Here is an 18374-nt window from a genome sequence, read left to right on the forward strand (position 1 = left end):
TTATTCTCAATCAAAGTAGACAAAGGCATATCATTGGGATCAAGAGGAGTATTTTTAGTAGTATATATCTTCATAAGTTCATCCATCTCTTCACTCAAAACATTGATTTCTTCTATAGCTTGCACTTTTTTACTAGAAGATCTTTCGGTGTGCCATTGAGAATAATTAGCCATAATATTATCAAGAAATTTTGTAGCATCTCCTAACGTAATTTCCATAAACGTGCCTCCCGCAGCCTAATCTAAAAGGTTTTTAGAAGCAAAATTCAATCCGGCATAAAAAATTTGTATGATCATCCATAAATTCAAACCATGAGTACGACAATTGTGAAGCATCAATTTCATTCTTTCCCAAGATTGGGCAACATGCTCATGATCAAGTTGTTTAAAATTCATAATATCGTTCCTAAGAGTGATGATATTAGCGGGAGGAAAATACTTAGAGATAAAAGCATCTTTGCACTTGTTCCAAGAATCAATACTATTTTTAGGCAAAGACGAAAACCAAACTTTAGCACGATCTCTAAGTGAAAACGGAAATAACTTCAATTTGACAATATTGTTATCTGTATCTTTCTTCTTTTGCATATCACACAAATCAACAAAATTGTTTAGATGAGTAGCAGCATCTTCACGAGGAAGGCCGGCGAATTGACCTTTCATAACAAGATTCAGCAAAGCGGTATTGATTTCACAAGACTCATCATTATTAAGAGGAGCAATCGGAGTACTAAGGAAATCATTATTATTGGTATTCGAGAAGTCACACAATTTGGTATTATCTTGCGCCATGGCAACAAGTAATCCAACACACAAGCAAACAAAAAGGCAACGGGAAAAGGCAAACGGGAAAAAGAGGAGGAGATTGGGAAAGAGAGGGCGAATAAAACGACAAGGGTGAAGTGGGGGAGAGGAAAACGAGAGGCAAATGGCAAATAATGTAATGTGAGAGATAGGGATTGTGATGGGTACTTGGTATGGTTGACTTGCTCTTGCGTGAGCCTCCCCGGCAACGGCGCCAGAAATTCTTCTTGCTACCTCTTGAGCACTGCGTTGGATTTCCCCGAAGAGGAGAGGATGATGGAGCAAAGTAGCGTAAGTATTTCCCTTAGTTTTTGAGAACCAAGGTATCAATCCAGTAGGAGACCACACACAAGTCCCTTGTACCTACACAAAATGATAGCTCCTCACAACCAACGTGATTAGGGGTTGTCAATCCCTTCATGGTCACTTACGAGAGTGAGATCTGATAGAGATGATAAATAATATTTTTGGTATTTTTGGTATATAGATGCAAAGTGAAAAGTAAAAGGCAAAGTAAAAATAAAGCAAGTAATAAAGTAATGGAGATTGATATGATGAGAATAGACCAGGGGGCCATAGGTTTCACTAGTGGCTTCTCTCAAGAGCATAGATTTTCTACGGTGGGTGAACAAATTACTGTTGAGCAATTGACAGAATTGAGCATAGTTATGAGTATATCTAGGTATGATCATGTATATAGGCATCACGTCCGAGACAAGTAGATCAAAACGATTCTGCATCTACTACTATTACTCCACTCATCGACCGCTATCCAGCATGCATCTAGAGTATTAAGTTAAAACAGAGTAACGCCTTAAGCAAGATGACATGATGTAGAGGGATAAATTCATGCAATATGATAAAAACCCCATCTTGTTATCCTCGATGGCAACAATACAATACGTGCCTTGCTGCCCCTTCTGTCACTGGGAAAGGACACCGCAAGATTGAACCCAAAGCTAAGCACTTCTCCCATTGCAAGAACTACCAATCTAGTTGGCCAAACCAAAACGGATAATTCAAAGAGACTTGCAAAGATAACCCAATCATACATAAAAGAATTCAGAGAAGATTCAAATATTATTCATAGATAAGCTGGATCATAAACCCACAATTCATCGGTCTCAACAAACACACCGCAAAAAGAAGATTACATCGAATAGATCTCCATGAGAGAGGGGGAGAACATTGTATTGAGATCCAAAAAGAGAGAAGAAGCCATATAGCTACTAGCTATGGACCCGAAGGTCTGAACTAAACTACTCACACTTCATTGGAGGGGCTATGGTGTTGATGTAGAAGCCCTCCATGGTGGATGCCCCATCCGGCGGAGCTCCGGAACAGGCCCCAGGATGGGATCTCATGGATACAGAAGGTTCCGGCGGTGGAATTAGGTTTTTGGCTCTTGTTCTGATCGTTTGGGGATACGTAGGTATATGTAGGAGGAAGGAGTACGTCAGTGGAGCAACAGGGGGGCTACGAGGCAGGGGGCGCGCCCTAGGGGGGGCGCCCCCCACCCTCGTGACCGTCTCTTTTGTTCCTTGGAGCAGGGTCCAAGTCTCCTGGTTCACGTTCGGTGAGAAAATCACGTTCCCGAAGGTTTCATTCCGTTTGGACTCCGTTTGATATTCCGTTTCTTCGAAACACTGAAATAGGCAAAAAACGACAATTCTGGGCTGGGCCTCCGGTTAATAGGTTAGTCCCAAAAATAATATAAAAGTGGAAAATAAAGCCCAATATAGTCCAAAACAGTAGATAAAGTAGCATGGAGTAATCAAAAATTATAGATACGTTGGAGACGTATCAGCCTCATTGGAGGTGAAATCTGTGTTCGGCTCTATCGCCGTTAAGTGTGTGGCTTCCGTGGCGGGGTGCATCCTCCCGTCCTCGGATGGCACGATCTTTACTAGATCTAAGGCCAGGGCAGTTGTAGGTGCGATCTCTTGAACACCGTCCGATGGCAGATCTAGGTCATGCTCATCGTGGCTGTAGGGTGCACCTGTCATGGGCTCGAATCCGTCGAAGATCAAGTCTCCTCGGATGTCAGTAGTGTAGTTCAGGTCCAAACCTGACATGATGGCCAGGGGCGTAGCTATCGATCTGCTCCAGATGGCCAAGCGAGTTGGCCCGCAATGCTAAGCCGCCGAATACGAAGATCTGTCTGGGGAGGAAAACCTCACGCTGGACCGCGTCGTTGTAGACGATCGAAGAAACCATCAAGCCTTATTTCAACGTCACAGTGGAACTCTCAATGAAAGCACCAATGTCGGTGTCAAAACCGGCGGATCTCGGGTTGGGGGTCCTGAACTGTGCGTCTAAGGCTAATGGTAATAGGAGGCGGGGGACATGATGTTTACCCAGGTTCGGGCCCTCTCTATGGAGGTAATGCCCTACTTCCTTCTTGATTGATCTTGATGATATGAGTATTACAAGAGTTGATCTACCACAAAATCGTAGAGGCTAAACCCTAGAAGCTAGCCTATGATTATGATTGTTCTTGTCCTACAGACTAAACTCTCCGGTTTATATAGACACCGGAGGGGGCTAGGGTTACACAGAGTCGGTTACAGAGAAGGGAATCTACATATCCGAATTGTGAAGCTTGCCTTCCATGCAAAGGAGAGTCCCACCTGGACACGGGACGAAGTCTTCAATCTTGTATCTTCATAGTCCATCAGTCCGGCATAAGCATATAGTCCGACTATCCGAGGACCCCCTAATCCAGGACTCCCTCAACGACTAAAACTAATTAGTTTAATTCTATGCATGATTCTAACAACATCCAAACTAATTTGGTTTTCGGTAGTTTTTCGAAGACCGTTTCACCAATTGATTCTGCCATAACATCATTATCATTTGGGAGTTCCCTGGCTGCAATCCTGCCTGCACACACGGTTGGTCAATTAGTCTTTAAGGGCATTAACTAGACTCCATTCCAAATTTTATCCTATTGCACATTTTTGATGCCCGTCAATAGGGAGTGCCTGATAATCAAGCAACCATTGCTTGGTCGCTGCAATCTGTCCCCCCAACGCCATTAATTTTGTCAAAGGTAAACAAATTCTCTATTTGTTACCAATTTGGTCATCTTGCTAAGGCTTGCTTAGAGGAAATCATCCCAACTGAGGATGTCGGTGCACGTCCAAGCCCGAGGCCGTGTGATCTTCAATCTGAGCCCAAGGGGGCGAGTGGGCCTTTTTTGCATCTTATGCCTATCTCAGAAACACCTTTCCGTCCTCTGCCCTCAAAATTTTCTGCCACAATTGCGGCCTACTAGGCCATTCAGCCAATGGTTGTGGATCGGTCGACTGTTCCTATCTCTTGTGGAATCCTATTGGTACACAAAACAACACACAAGATTCGTCTCGACAAGAAAATCATGCTCTCAGGAAAGTTTGGACGTGGATCCAGTCAGATCAAATCAAGTGGATGGCACATCTACTACTCTGCCTAGTTCTTCGTGCGCTCAGCCTGATGGTCTAGTCAAATCAACTCTTACAAAGAATAATATAAAAACATTCCATAACTCTGATTCCTTCCACCGGCCCAATACTGCTAGTACTCGGGGTCTTTGGACTGCCTGATGTAAGATCTGTGGCCTGGTGGGACACCTGGCCACCTTTTGTTTGGGAAAGGAATGGCGGTGTAAATAAGTGTGGATTCCAAAACCAAAGCCAGGTGCTGATACGTATCCCTCCCCCGTTGTTACTCTCCCACCCACCACCTAGAGCTCTTTGAGCTCCCCCCCGCTCCGTCCATGGCGACCTATTCCATGAATGTTGTCCCCTACATTCGACGGGGATGACCATCGAGCTCGGCCCTAAAGATCATGTGGTGCATGATGATATGGCGGTGCATCATGTGCTGCCGCTCAATCACGATTTCCTGGTGATTGCTGAGGTCAACAGACATGTCCCCTTTCACTAGAAGGCGGCTCTCCACGAGTTAATCAACATCTTGCTCCATGGGTCCAACTTTCTGCCCATTGAAGTAGATGATCATCCGCTAGGAATTATTGTGTATGGATTTGTGAATCCTCTAGTTTGAGACATTGTAGTGGGTACCACATTTGAGATTGATGCTGAGGTCAAGGGGGAGGTGAGCACCATTGTTTCATTTGTGCGTCACAATGCAGCTCTGAATATGCGGCTCACCTCATATGGTTAGGATATGTGGATTCTGTACATTGGCTTCCCTTATGACTAACAGACATACCATTACTTGCATAGATCTGTGGATCGCTTTGACGACTTAATTCACTGGCATAACCCACATGGAGATCATAGATTTGTGTTGATAAAAGCTAGAGTCATTCACCTGCGGCCAGTACCAAAGAGCTTTGTCATTCATCAGTTAGGTGGAGCTCGTCACTCCTTGACAGTCTGTGTTACCATGCTTAGGAGTGCTGATCGGGATGCACATCCTCTTGAGGTTCCACCTGCGGGGGAAGATCCACCACCTGCTAATGGTGTTCGTCACCCCCTGTATGGAGATGGATTAGTTACAGAGCAGCTATACCAAATGCAACTCCACATATGACTTGTTCAACAAGGTCAGAACAACAATGCTACAATGAACAATGAGAACGTTGAAGTGGAGCAAGAGGATATTCAGTATCATAATGATCGGGGAGTCTAGCCTCCACCTCCACCACATGCACCACCTGCTTTATACAATTATAAGCAATGGTTGGCCGTTGAAGGATTACAAGTGCTAGATGGGATCTTGCCTCCAAACAATCTGAAACATAGTCCTGCAGCTGCATGGAATGATGCTATATCTATGCAGCGCAGCTCCAACTCTAGCTCACAGTCTGATGGTATGTTCCTGATGCCCTTAAACTTATTTCAAGCCCTCAATGCTACTAAGCCACTCCAGCCTTCCTCAGTTTCTCAGATAGCTCAAGTCATTGTGATTGATATCTCTGTCACTAATGTGGGGATGCACTTCAATATGACTGTTGCTGACACTCTGATGGCTTCCATGATCTTCAACGAGCACTTGTCAAATGTTCCTGTCACCAACTTCTTATCAAGCACCATTATGCCTTTTCTAGCCACTATTGGACCCTAGGCCCATGGATATGGCCTCCAGCCTGCAAGTTTGAATGTTCAGCTGGTCATTACGCCAAGAGAGAACTCAGATTTGGACGTTTCTTCTTCTGTCAGTATTACTAATTCTCGTAGCACTAGTAGTGTTGCAAATACCTGGACCATTCAGGCTGCTTCTAGTGTGGCTGCAACTTCTAGTTCCATTGAGATCACTGGAATTTTAGAGGAAAATCTTCTCACAGATTCAAATACCATGGCCCTCCCAGCTTCAGCTTAGCTTTTGAACCAAAATGAGATTGATGCTCCTAATGAAACTGGTCCTGTTCAGGCTCCTTCTAACACTGATACTCAGGTCTCTGCTATGGTGAATGTTGGACACTCCACTGATGAAGCTACATGCACTGTAGGAAGGACAAAGAGCAATGAAAAGATCCCAGATTCGGTAATCAATGTTCGTAGAAGAGCCAGGACCAATAAGTACAATGGTTTCAAGGTCCCACCACTGCCAGATACCAAACCTCAAACCTCCAAGGTGAAACCCAGAGTGATCCCTTCTGCCCGCACCTCAACAGTGACCACTGAAACTTCTGCAGCGGCTGATGCCATCCTAGGACTGACCCGACCCCCCTTCTCCAGCGGATTGCAGTGATACAGTGTGTTGTTCGTCAGGAGGAAGTGTCTGAAGAAGCACTGCTCGCTCCACCTCAGGCTAGTCTCTCAGAGTCCACTTAAACATCAGTTTATTATGTCTATTTTCTCTTCTTCGTGGTACTTCTATTAAATTCGAACATTTTATGTTGGAACGTACGTGGTTTAAATGCGGACCCGAAGCTTGATAATACATTCATTAAATCATCTAGTGGATGTGCTATCATTTGCCAGCAGGAGACAAAAAAACCTATGCTTGATAATACATTCATTAAATCATGCTGTTCGAGGCGGTTTGACAAATTTTCTTGCATACCTTCCAGAGGTGCCTCGGGGGCATTGCCACTATTTGGAACAATGCAATTTTCACTGGTGATATTCTAATTGAGGAGGAATTTTCCCTAGTCATTCGATTTAAATCCACTCAATCACCACAATCTTGGACTTTAGTGAACATTTATGGTCCCTGCCAGGGCGACTCAAGGGCTAATTACACTGATTGGTTACTGAACTTAAACATACCTCCTAATGAAGATTGGTTACTCATCAGAGACTTTACCTATATATGTAGTCCAAAGAACCGAAACAAACCAGGGGTTAATTATCAGGATATGATCACCTTCAACAATTTCATTTGTTCACAACGGTTAGTTGAACTGTCCCTTAAAGGGAGATCATTCACTTGGAGTAATATGCAAACCAACCCCTTACTCGAGAAATTAGATTGGTTCTTCACCTCTACAAACTAGACTAATACATTCCCGAATACTATGGTAAAGGCACTTGGTAAACCAGTTTCGGACCACACACCTTGTGTGTTTTCCAACCAAACTACAATACCACATAGCAATTTTTTCAGATTTTAAACTTGCTGGATCCAACACCCTGGCTTCATGGATGTGGTTAACTCTGCTTGCTCCAAACTTGTTTATTCTTCAAATTGTGCAGCTGTGATATGCAAGAAATTTAAAAGTCTCAGATACACCCTTAAACACAGGAGTAAAAATATTTCCAAGCTCTCTATTGCTATAGAAAACTACAACCTTGCACTAACTAATGTGGACGATTTGGAAGATAAAAGGCCACTCCCCATCCCAGAGATGAACTTTATAATGATCCTCAAAAAGCACCTTCTATGACTGCTGAACTACCAAACAGAGTACCAGAGAAAAAGATGCACCATTCGATGGATCCGCTTCGGTGACGAGGATCCTAATTTTTTCAAAGCCATGGCATCTCAAAGGTATCGAAAGAACAATATCCCTTGTTTAAATCTTCCTGATGGCACACAAGTAGAAGATCATACAGGGAAATAGGCAATCATCTACCAAACTTTCAAAGATAGACTTGGTAAATCAGATGGATTCCAAATGAAATTTAAACTGCCAAACATGATCAAATGAGTCGCTGATCTAGACCAATTGACTGTACGTTTCACTAATGCTGAAATTGATACTGTCATAAGAGAGATGCCCACCGATAGGGCCCCATGGCTGGATGGATTTACTGGGGCATTTCTTAAAACACGCTCGCCAATTATTCGTGAGGATTTCTACAAACTTTGTAATCTAAACCTTGAGAGGATAAATGATGGGTTCATCACACTCACACCCAAGATATCCTCCCCGGATACTGTAAAAGATTATAGACCAATCAGCTTGCTCAATTGTTGTCTTAAGGTAATCACCAAACTTTTGGCTAATTACCTATAGAAAATCTTTCTCAAGATTATCCACTATAATGAATACGGGTTCATCAAAGGACGCACTATTCAAGACTACCTTGCATGGCCGTATGAGTATATTCATCAGTGCCAGACTTCCAAACAAAAGATTATTTTGCTCAAGCTAGACTTTGCTCAGGCATTCGAGACAATTGAACACGATGCTATGATTGAAATAATGAAAAACATGGGCTTTAATGACAAATGGATTGGTTGGATTAAATGCATCTTCTCTTCGGGTAAATCTTTGATTTTATTGAATGGAATCCCTTTTCGTCAATTCATATGTAAATGTGGGGTTCGGCAAGGGGATCCACTTTCACCCCTCATTTTTGTCCTTGTGGAGGATCTATTACAAGCTGCCATTAATGATGCCTCTGACAAGGATTAATCAGTTTACCATTCCCCAATCAGATTCAACTCGACTATCCTGTTATTCAATAGGAGGATGACACACCATTATTGATTCCTGCATATCCAATCCAAGCCAACACGGTCAAACATATTCTACTGGACTATGCTGCATCGATTAGGATCAAGATAGATTTCCACAAGTCTATTATGGTATCTCTCAACTGTGAAATGGATCTCACACATGAGCTGGGAAATATCTTTGGTTGCTCCATAGGAAGCATGCCCTTCACTTACATCGGTCTACCACTTGGTATGACCAAACCAACCATACAAGACTTAATGCCCTTAGTGTGCAGCATGGAGAGAAGATTGATGGCCACATTATCCATCATGTCATATGGAGAGAAGTTGTCCTTACTTAACTCCACTATCACTTTGATGACCATCTTTGCGCTGTGCACTCTCAAACTGCCTCCGAAGATATTGGAATTGTTGGACAAGATTAGAAGAAGATGCCTCTAGAAAAAAAGACTAAGCAAGGTGATAAGTGTAACTCACTTGCGACTCCGCCTAAAAGATAGTGGTGGATTGGTATTATCAACCTCAAAACACAAACTGACGCTCTTCTACTCAAACATCTGCACAAGTTTTACAACAAGCATGATATACCTCGGGTGGAATTAATCTGGTCCTCATATTACAACAATAAAATACCACATGCATGTGATCCGTGGGGGCTTTATGGTGTGTGATATATTCAAATTATCCCCAATTTACCGAGGCATAAAACATGTCACTGTCCTTCAAGGGGATAGGGTGTTGATGTATAAATATATTTGGATTGGTAGCATCCTCAAAGACACACACCCAAGAGCCTTCTCCTTCACAAAAAATGAGGACTGCTCGGCTAGAGATTTCTTGGGCACCACGACATTGGCTGATGAGTTCCATTTACCACTCTTTCTGCAAGCTTTCGAGGAAATCAATGACATACAACATCTGACAACAAATATTGGTGGTAATAATGCGGGCCCTAAAGATGTGTGGACATGCACTTGGGGAACAACGACATTCACTGCAAGCAAGTATTATAAGTTCTTCTTCCGGGATGTCGAGGCTCACGAAACCTACAAATGGCTCTGGAAATCTAAAATCACCTTGAAAATCAAAATCTTTGGCTAGTTACTACTGTCCTACAGGATAAACACTAGGAACATGCTCAGAAGGAGACATTATAACATAGGCAACGACTTCACCTGCATGCTTTGCTCACAACAAGTGGAAGAAGACATCGACCACCTGTTTTTCCACTGCCCCTTCAGCTTTATCTGTTGGCATAAACTTGGTATTAACTGGGGCATGCAGAGCTCAAGACATACACTTCTATAAAACTCATGCGACACGTGGACAAGACCTATGTTCATGGAAGTATTACTCCAAGCATCCTGGAGCATTTGGAAAGAAAGGAACAACAAGCTCTTTCAAAGGATTCCACCCACCCACACTTCCTGGTTGGACTTTGGACTCCTTGTACATAGAGTTCAAGAAGATAATAAGACTTTCATACATGCATTTGTTAATTCCCTTTAGACTCTTCCCCTTGTAATCCTTACCCCACTCTTTTTCACTACCCAAAAATTTGGGAATGTGCTTGTAAGTCTGACTTGTAAAAATTGTAACACTATTATAGTAATGGAAAGATAACAGTGGGAGCCTCTCCCACTGTTCAAGAAAAAATAATAGCACCTATGTTTCGTAACAAAGGCCTAACAAGAATTATAGGACAAGATGGATTTCATTCAATATCAAGCACGATGAAATCCACGGGCACATAATTTCTATTAGCAAGGATAAGCACATCATTTATTCTACCCAAAGGTTTCTTAATAGTTGAATCCGCTAAGTCCAAATTAAGGGAACATTCATCAAAATCCTCAAAGCCTAGCACATCACATAAAGATTTTGGTATAGTGGAAACACTAGCAACCAAATCACATAAGGCATTACATTCATAATTTTTAATTTTATTTTCATAGTATGTTCCCCTTCATCATGCAACTTCCTAGGTATTGAAACCTCCAAGTCTAGTTTTTCTTCAAAAGCTATCATCATAGCTTCTACGATATGTTTAGTAAAAGCTTTATTTTGTTCATACTCATTGGGTTAATTTATAATGGTTTGCAACAAGGAAATACACTCAATTAAAAAAACAATCATAATTAAAGTCCTTCTAATCCAAAGTAGTGGGCCCAACACTAGTTAAATTTTTGACCTCTCCAAACCCACCTTTATCATTTTTATCATTAAGATCATTAACTCCAAAAAATTGGGACACCTTCTAGCTAAAGTTAATTCATCTACAGTCCCTTTTTCATCAAGTTTTATATTATTAAGCAAAGATTATATGGGTGAGACACCAATCATTTTAATATCTTCATAATGATTACGCTAAAAATTAGGCGGAATATCCTTTTATAGGATTTCTCGCTTAGCTCTCAACCTAGCGGTTATTTATTTACTTTCATTAATGGAGGCATAGATAACTTTAGTGGACTTATTAATATCAAGCTTAGGTGGCAAAATTTTAGATTTGAGATTTTCCACATCATGAGCAATTCTATCCTTGTTCCTAGCCATATCATCAACTTTATTCAATTTTTCCTCCACCATAGCATTAAAAATATTTTGAGAATTAATGAATTATTTAATATTACTTTCAAGAGAAATATGTATCCTATTATTATTATTATTATTATTATTATTTCCATAGGAATTACCATAATTATTGGAGGAATTTCTAGGATCCGGCCTAGGATTAAAATTGCCTCTATAAGCGTTGTTATTGAAATTATTTCGAGAGACAAAATTCACATCAATGGAATAATTAATTTCTCAATCAAAGTAGATAATGTCACATCATTAGGATCCACATGAGCATTCTTACTAGCAACCATTTTCATAAGAGCATCCATTTTATTACTCAACCTAGTAATTGCTTCAGCAGAACTTACCTTTTTACCGGTTGTAGCTCTTTAAATATGCCACTGAAAATAATTTCCCTAATATTATCAAGGAGTTTTGTAGCTTCTCCTACTGTGATTTCTATAAAGATTCCACCTACAACATAGTCTAGAAGATTTCAAGAAACAAAGTTTAGTCTCGCATAGAAATATTGTATAATCATCCATAAACTTAAACCATGAGTGGGACATTTTTATCAGTAATTTCATTCTATACCAATATTGTGCAACATGTTATTGCTCATGTTGCTTAAAATTCATAATTTGATTTCCAAGAGAAATACTTTTTGCTAGAGGAAAATACTTAGCAACAAAAGCATCCTTACACTTATGCCAAGAATCAATACTATTTTGAGGCAAGGATGAAAACCAAGTTTTAGCATGGTCTCGTAGTGAGAACGAAAATAATTTCAACTTAAAAATATAATTATCTAGATCTTTTTTATTTTGCATATCACATAATTGAATGAAAGTATTAATATGGGATGTAACATCTTCATTAGGACTTCTAGAAAATTGTTATTTCGTAACAAGATTGAGCAAAACAGTGATGACCCACAAGTATAGGGGATCAATCGTACTCCTTTCGATGAGTAAGAGTGTCGAACCCAAAAAGGAGCAGAAGGAAATGACAAGCGGTTTTCAGCAAGGTCTTTTATGCAAGCGACAAAATTATCGGTAACAAATAGTTTGATAGTAAGATAATTTGTAACGAGTAACATGTAAAAAGTGTAACAAAGGTGCAGCAAGGTGGCCCAATCCTTTTTATAGCAAAGGACAAGCCTGGATGAACTCTTATATAAAGCAAAGCGCTCTCGAGGACACATGAGAACTATCGTCAAGCTAGTTTTCGTCATGCTCATATGATTCACGTTTGCTACTTTGACAATTTGGTATGTGTGTGGACTGGTGCTTGTGTGTTGTACTTACTTGGATAAGGCTCCCACTTATGATTAACCCCTCTTGCAAGGATTTGCAACTACGCAAGAGGAATTAAGATAAATCTAACCATAGCATTAAACATGTGGATCCAAAACAACCCCTTACAAAGCAATGCATAAACTAGGGTTTAAGCTTCTGTCACTCTAGGAACCCATCATCTACTTGATACTTCCCAATGCCTTCCTCTAGGCCCAAAGCATGGTGAAGTGTCATGTAGTTGACGTTCACATAGCACCACTAGAGGAAAGACATACATCTCATCAAAATATCGAACGGATACCAAATTCACATGATTACTTATAACAAGACTTCTCCCATGTCCTCGGGAAAAAAATAACTACTCACAAAGCATGTTCATGTTCGACCAAATAAACCATCTAGCATCAACTACAAGGAGTAATCAACACTACTAGCAACCCACAGGTACCAATCTGAGGTTTTGAGACAAATATTGAATACAAGAGATGAACTAGCGTTTAAGAGGAGATGGTCCTAGTGAAGATGTTGATGAAGATTGACCGTCACATGATGAGAAGATCATTGGTGATGATGATGGCTTCGATTTCCCCCTCCTGGAGGGAAGTTTCCCCGGCAGAATTGCCCAGCCGGAGCTCTAGATTGCTTCTGCCCAGGTTCTGCCTCGAGATGGCCGCCCTTTGTCCCGAAAGCCTTCTTATGATTTTTTTCTAGATCAAATCCCTTCATATAGCACAAGATGGGCACCAGAGGATGGCCAGGGGGCGCACAAGCTCAAGGGCGCGCCCTGGGGGGTAGCCCCCCCGGCTTGTGGCCACCTGGTGGGTACCCTTCTGGTCTTTCTTCTCCCAATATTTTTTATATATTCCAAAAAAATCTTCGTAAAGTTTTAGGACATTTGGAGTTATGCACAATAGGTATCTCAGATTTTCTCCTTTCCGATCCAAAATTCCAGCTGCTGGCATTCTCCCTCTTCATGTAAACCTTGTAAAATAAGAGAGAAAAGGCATAAGAATTGTATCATAAAGTGAAATAACAGTCCTAATGCAATAAATATACATAAAAACATGATGCAAAATGGACGTATCAACTCCCCCAAGCTTAGACCTCGCTTGTCCTCAAGCAAAAGCCGAAATTGAAAATCAAGACCACATGTTTAGAGATAGAGTTGTCGATAAAATAAAATACGGACATGAGGGCATCATGTCATCTTTAGAATAGCAATATATTGTCATAAAATTATTATTCTAAAGTGATAATTCACTCACAAATGTAAATTATTAACTATAAACTTCATTCAAAAACTAACAAACTATGATCTCAGTCATTGAAGCAATTGCAATTTGTCATAATGTCAGAAAGAGTCAATGTAAGAGCTTTTATTTAACAAGCTCACATACTCATCGAGCTTTTAGTCTGTCGTAATTGCTAACACTCATGCGATACTTATGAGATCAAAGCTTCAATCAGACACAGAGAAAGATAGGGGCTTATAGTTTCGCCTCCCAACCATTTACCTCAAGGGTAATGTCAACAATAATAAATTATGATCACCTACATCCGGGTGGATATGTATGTGTAGATCTTTCTCCAGCACATAGTACTTGCCAAAAAGATAAAAATAAAAGGAAGGGTGAAGATCACCATGACTCTTGCATAAAAGTAGAAAGTAAAAAAAAAATTAAAGATAGGCTCTCGTATAGGGAAGTAGAGTTTGCCATGCGCTTTTTTTATTTGGATGCACTAAATCTTAATGCAAAGGAACGCCACTTTATATTGCCACTTGTGGTAGAGAACTTTATTATGTGGTCTATCACTTTTATTTCTTCCATATCAAAAGTTCGTATAAAGCTTATTTTCCTCACACTAAAAGATAGTACACATTGAGATAGCAATTTTTATTGCTTGCACCAATGACAACTTACTTGAAGGATCTTACTCAATCCATAGGTAGATATAGTGGACTCTCATGGCAAAACTGGGTTAAAGGTTTTTGGATGCACAAGTAGTATCTCTACTTAGTGTAGAATTTTGGGCTAGCATAGTATGAAAAGCATGCTCCACATGTTGGATGATCCATGACAATATAACTTCTATTCGGGTATAAGGGAACATAATACATTATGTTATCTTCCTTGTCTAAAATCAACTTATTAGCATATAATATTTTACTGAGTGCTGACAATCCTAAAAGATGTCCTAGATAATGTATTTATACGTGAAACCTCTCTTTCTTTATTACTTCTTAATAATTACAAGAATGACCAATACTATGCTTGTCAACCCTCAACAAATTTCATGCATCATACTTCTGATATGTGAAGTCATCACTCTCCATAAGTGTCATGGTGGAAGACGATCACCTATGGGGCGATCAGCTCCCTGTGGTTCGGCAAGGGGGAAGGGCACGTTGCACAAAGAGCAGAAGCTATGAAGCAGCATGACAATCATAACGCTGGTCATTTTTACCCAGGTTTAGGCCGCTAAAGAGTGTAAAACCCTACTCCTTCTTTGGTGGATTGAAGGGAGGACCGTGGTGGACACGCAGCTCTAAAGCCCGACACGGTCGCCTTAGGGAGAGCAGCCCACGCGCGTATGAGTGTACAAGGGTCCGAGTCCTTTTCTAGCTTGCCATGACCCTCCTTTTATAGGTTAAAGGGTTACCAGAGTGGCAAAACAGTCATTATCTACTGATTAGATAGCTAATAGTGCTATCATACCTAACTCTGGACGTTGGGACAAAGTGCATTAGATGCACTGCTAGGTGTCATGTTGAGGATGCGGCCCGACAAGCCTACCGCATCTCTCAATCATCTTCTACTTGTCTGCATGACACGCCTCTAGAAGGGTGTCATATAGGGGGAATCTCCCTTCCAAATGGTTGCCACGTACCAAATGAGAGCTACTTAATCACTTGCGGGCTCGACAACGCACCAATAAGCGACTTGTATCGCTATGCGGTGGGGCGGTGGAGTCCTGGTAGGGAAGTTCACTTTTAGTAGCCCCGGCAAGCATGTCGGGCTTGGACTCGTCCTTTGGGGCGGTCTCAGACTGACCAGGCTCACCTGCCTGACAAGGGAGGCTTTCCCTTAATGATATTTCACTATTTTTGCTTGTCTTGGTCTTCTTGATCCGCCCTTTGATTCCTCAAAGAGCTACCTCTTTGGCTAGGAAGCTTGGTGATGTTGTATCCTCGCCATTGTGCCTGTGTACAGTCTGGGCAACAAATGTGAAGGTTTGTCGCACCGACAGGAGCCCCCGGGCCTAGCCAGAATGTGTCGTCGAGCACTGTTGGGGTAGGCCCTATCAGTTCATAGGCAGGGCGCTTGCAGTGGCTCTCTTTTTGCGATTTTCCTTGCTTCTTTATTAACCTGTGCTTTATTCAGTTTCCTGTTTTCCCATGCATCATGCAAGACATCATGCGGGAAATTTATGACATGATCCGTGGGCCACCCACATCCCACATTCATGAGGCGGCAACTGCCATTCCACTAGTTCTCCCGCTCCTACCATTTCTGCCACGTATGCCACATGCATTGCGCAGGGTTGGTGGCAAACGCGGGGGGTACTAGAATGAGTGCCATGGTAGAAAGCCAGGCGCCACAGACATGCGCAGGAGGTCGGTCTTGATTCTTTGTGCCATTGGTGACGAAGAGGGGTTGGATTGGTGGAATGGGACGGTTGCCTCCTGGGCGAGGAGCTAGCCCTGACCCCATTTGCTTATAAAAGGGGACGTCGGTGAGGTACTCGCTCACACCCATCTCTTCATCCTTCCTTCCAACATCTTCTCTCCACCATTGTCAGGGGGAGAGGGCATGTTGGTACTCCAGCGGTGGCGACGAGGTTTCTGCTCGACAACGCTTCCTTCCTCCCATTGCGGATGTAGGGGCGGAGCCCAGTGCAAGAGGAGGCGGTAGAGGACGAGGACGTGGCCATCAAGGCGCCCGGGGGTCAGGAGGGAGGGGTGGTTGAGGGAGTCCTGGATTAAGGGGTCCTCGAACGGCCGGACTATGTAGCATGGGTCGAACTGTTGGGCTGTGATGATACAAGACAGAAGACTCTCTCCGTGTCCGGATGGGACTCTCCTTGGCATGGAAGGCAAGCTTGGCACCCGGATATGAAGATTCCTTTCTCTGTAACCGACTTTGTACAAGCCTAGTCCCCTCTGGCGTCTATATAAACCAGAGGGCTTAGTCCGTAGAGGCAATCATAATCATACAAACTAGACTTCTAGGGTTTTAGCCATTACAATCTCGTGGTAGATCAACTCTTGTAATACTCATATTCATGAAGATCAATCAAGCAGGAAGTAGGGTATTACCTCCATAGAGAGGGCCCAAACCTGGGTAAACATCGTGTCCCCCGCCTCCTGTTGCCGTCAACCTTAGATGCATAGTTCGGGACCCCCAACCCGAGATCCGTCGGTTTTGACACCGACATTGGTGCTTTCATTGAGAGTTCCGCTGCATCATCACCAAAAGGTTTGATGCTTCCGTCAATCATCTACAACAATGCAGTCCATGGGGAGGTTTTCCTCCCTAGACAGATCTTCGTATTCGGCGGCTTCGCACTGCGGGCCAACTCGCTTAGCCACCTAGAGCAGATCGACAGCTACGCCCCTGGCCATCAGGTCAGGTTTGGAAGCTTGAATTACGTTGCCGATATCCGCGGAGACTTGATCTTCAACGGATTCGAGCCCATGGTAGTCGCTCCTTGCCACCACGATGAACATGACCTAAATCTGTCATCGGACCGTGCCCAGGAGATAGCGCCTATAACTGCTTTGGCCCTGGATGTGGAGCAGATTGTGCCGTCCTAGGACGGGAAGCTCAACCCCGCCGCGGAAGCCGCAGACTCAGCGACGTTAGAGCCGCACACAGATCCAACCTCGAGCGGGGCTTGTGTCACCGGAACCTCGGATTCGTCTCCGGCCATAGGTTCCGAACCGCGAGTATCCGCGCCCATCTGACCTGATCAGGCGACTATCATTGGATTCAGCTCCGCAGACATCTTCCGGCACTCACCTTTAGGTGATGTGCTACACTCATTAAAATCCCTCTCCTTATCAGGGGACTCTCAGCCGAACTATATCCGGTTCGGATTGGAAGCTGATGACGGAGAATCCCGCTTCCCACCCAACAACTACTTCATAGCCACTGTGGAAGACTTAACCAACATGCTCAATTACGGCTCCAAACACAACGACAGTATGGATGACGACGCCGGAAAGGAGCAAGCACAAAAACCACCGCTTACAGGGCGCTGGAGAGCTACCTCCTAGTATGGCGTATACATGGTGGATACACCCAAAGAGAACAACAGCGACAATGAAAAGGATCCAGTCGAGGATAAGCCTCCTGAGATACTGCCAAAGCGCCGACGTCAACGGCGCCGCTCTAAACCATGCAGTGGAAAAAACAGCAATACCAACACAAGAGAAAATAATACTCCGGACGATGCCGAAGACAATGAAGACCCCATTGAGCCAACTTCCGAACAGGATGAATAGGAGGATGGGCGAGTCAGCCATAATGAATAGGCCGTTAACAAAGACTCGGAGGACAGTAATTATCTCCCACCCTCCAAGGATGAGGCAAGCCTCGGCGACGAAGACTTTATCATGCGTGAGGAGCCCGTCGATTAGGAGCACTGACTAATAGTCACTGCAAGGAGCCAAAAAAAGAAACATCAGCAGCTTCAAGATGATCAAGATCTACTGAATGACAGATGGAATAATGTCCTGGCAGTCGAGGAATGCGGCCTCGAGCGCCCAACCAAAAGTTACCCGAAACGCAAATTGTTATCCCAATTCGATGACGACGTGCTGGAGCCCGTCGTAGCAGCGCATAATGCGGAT

This window comes from Triticum dicoccoides, chromosome 4B, assembly GCF_002162155.2.
Source record: "Triticum dicoccoides isolate Atlit2015 ecotype Zavitan chromosome 4B, WEW_v2.0, whole genome shotgun sequence".
Lineage (NCBI taxonomy): Eukaryota > Viridiplantae > Streptophyta > Magnoliopsida > Poales > Poaceae > Triticum > Triticum dicoccoides.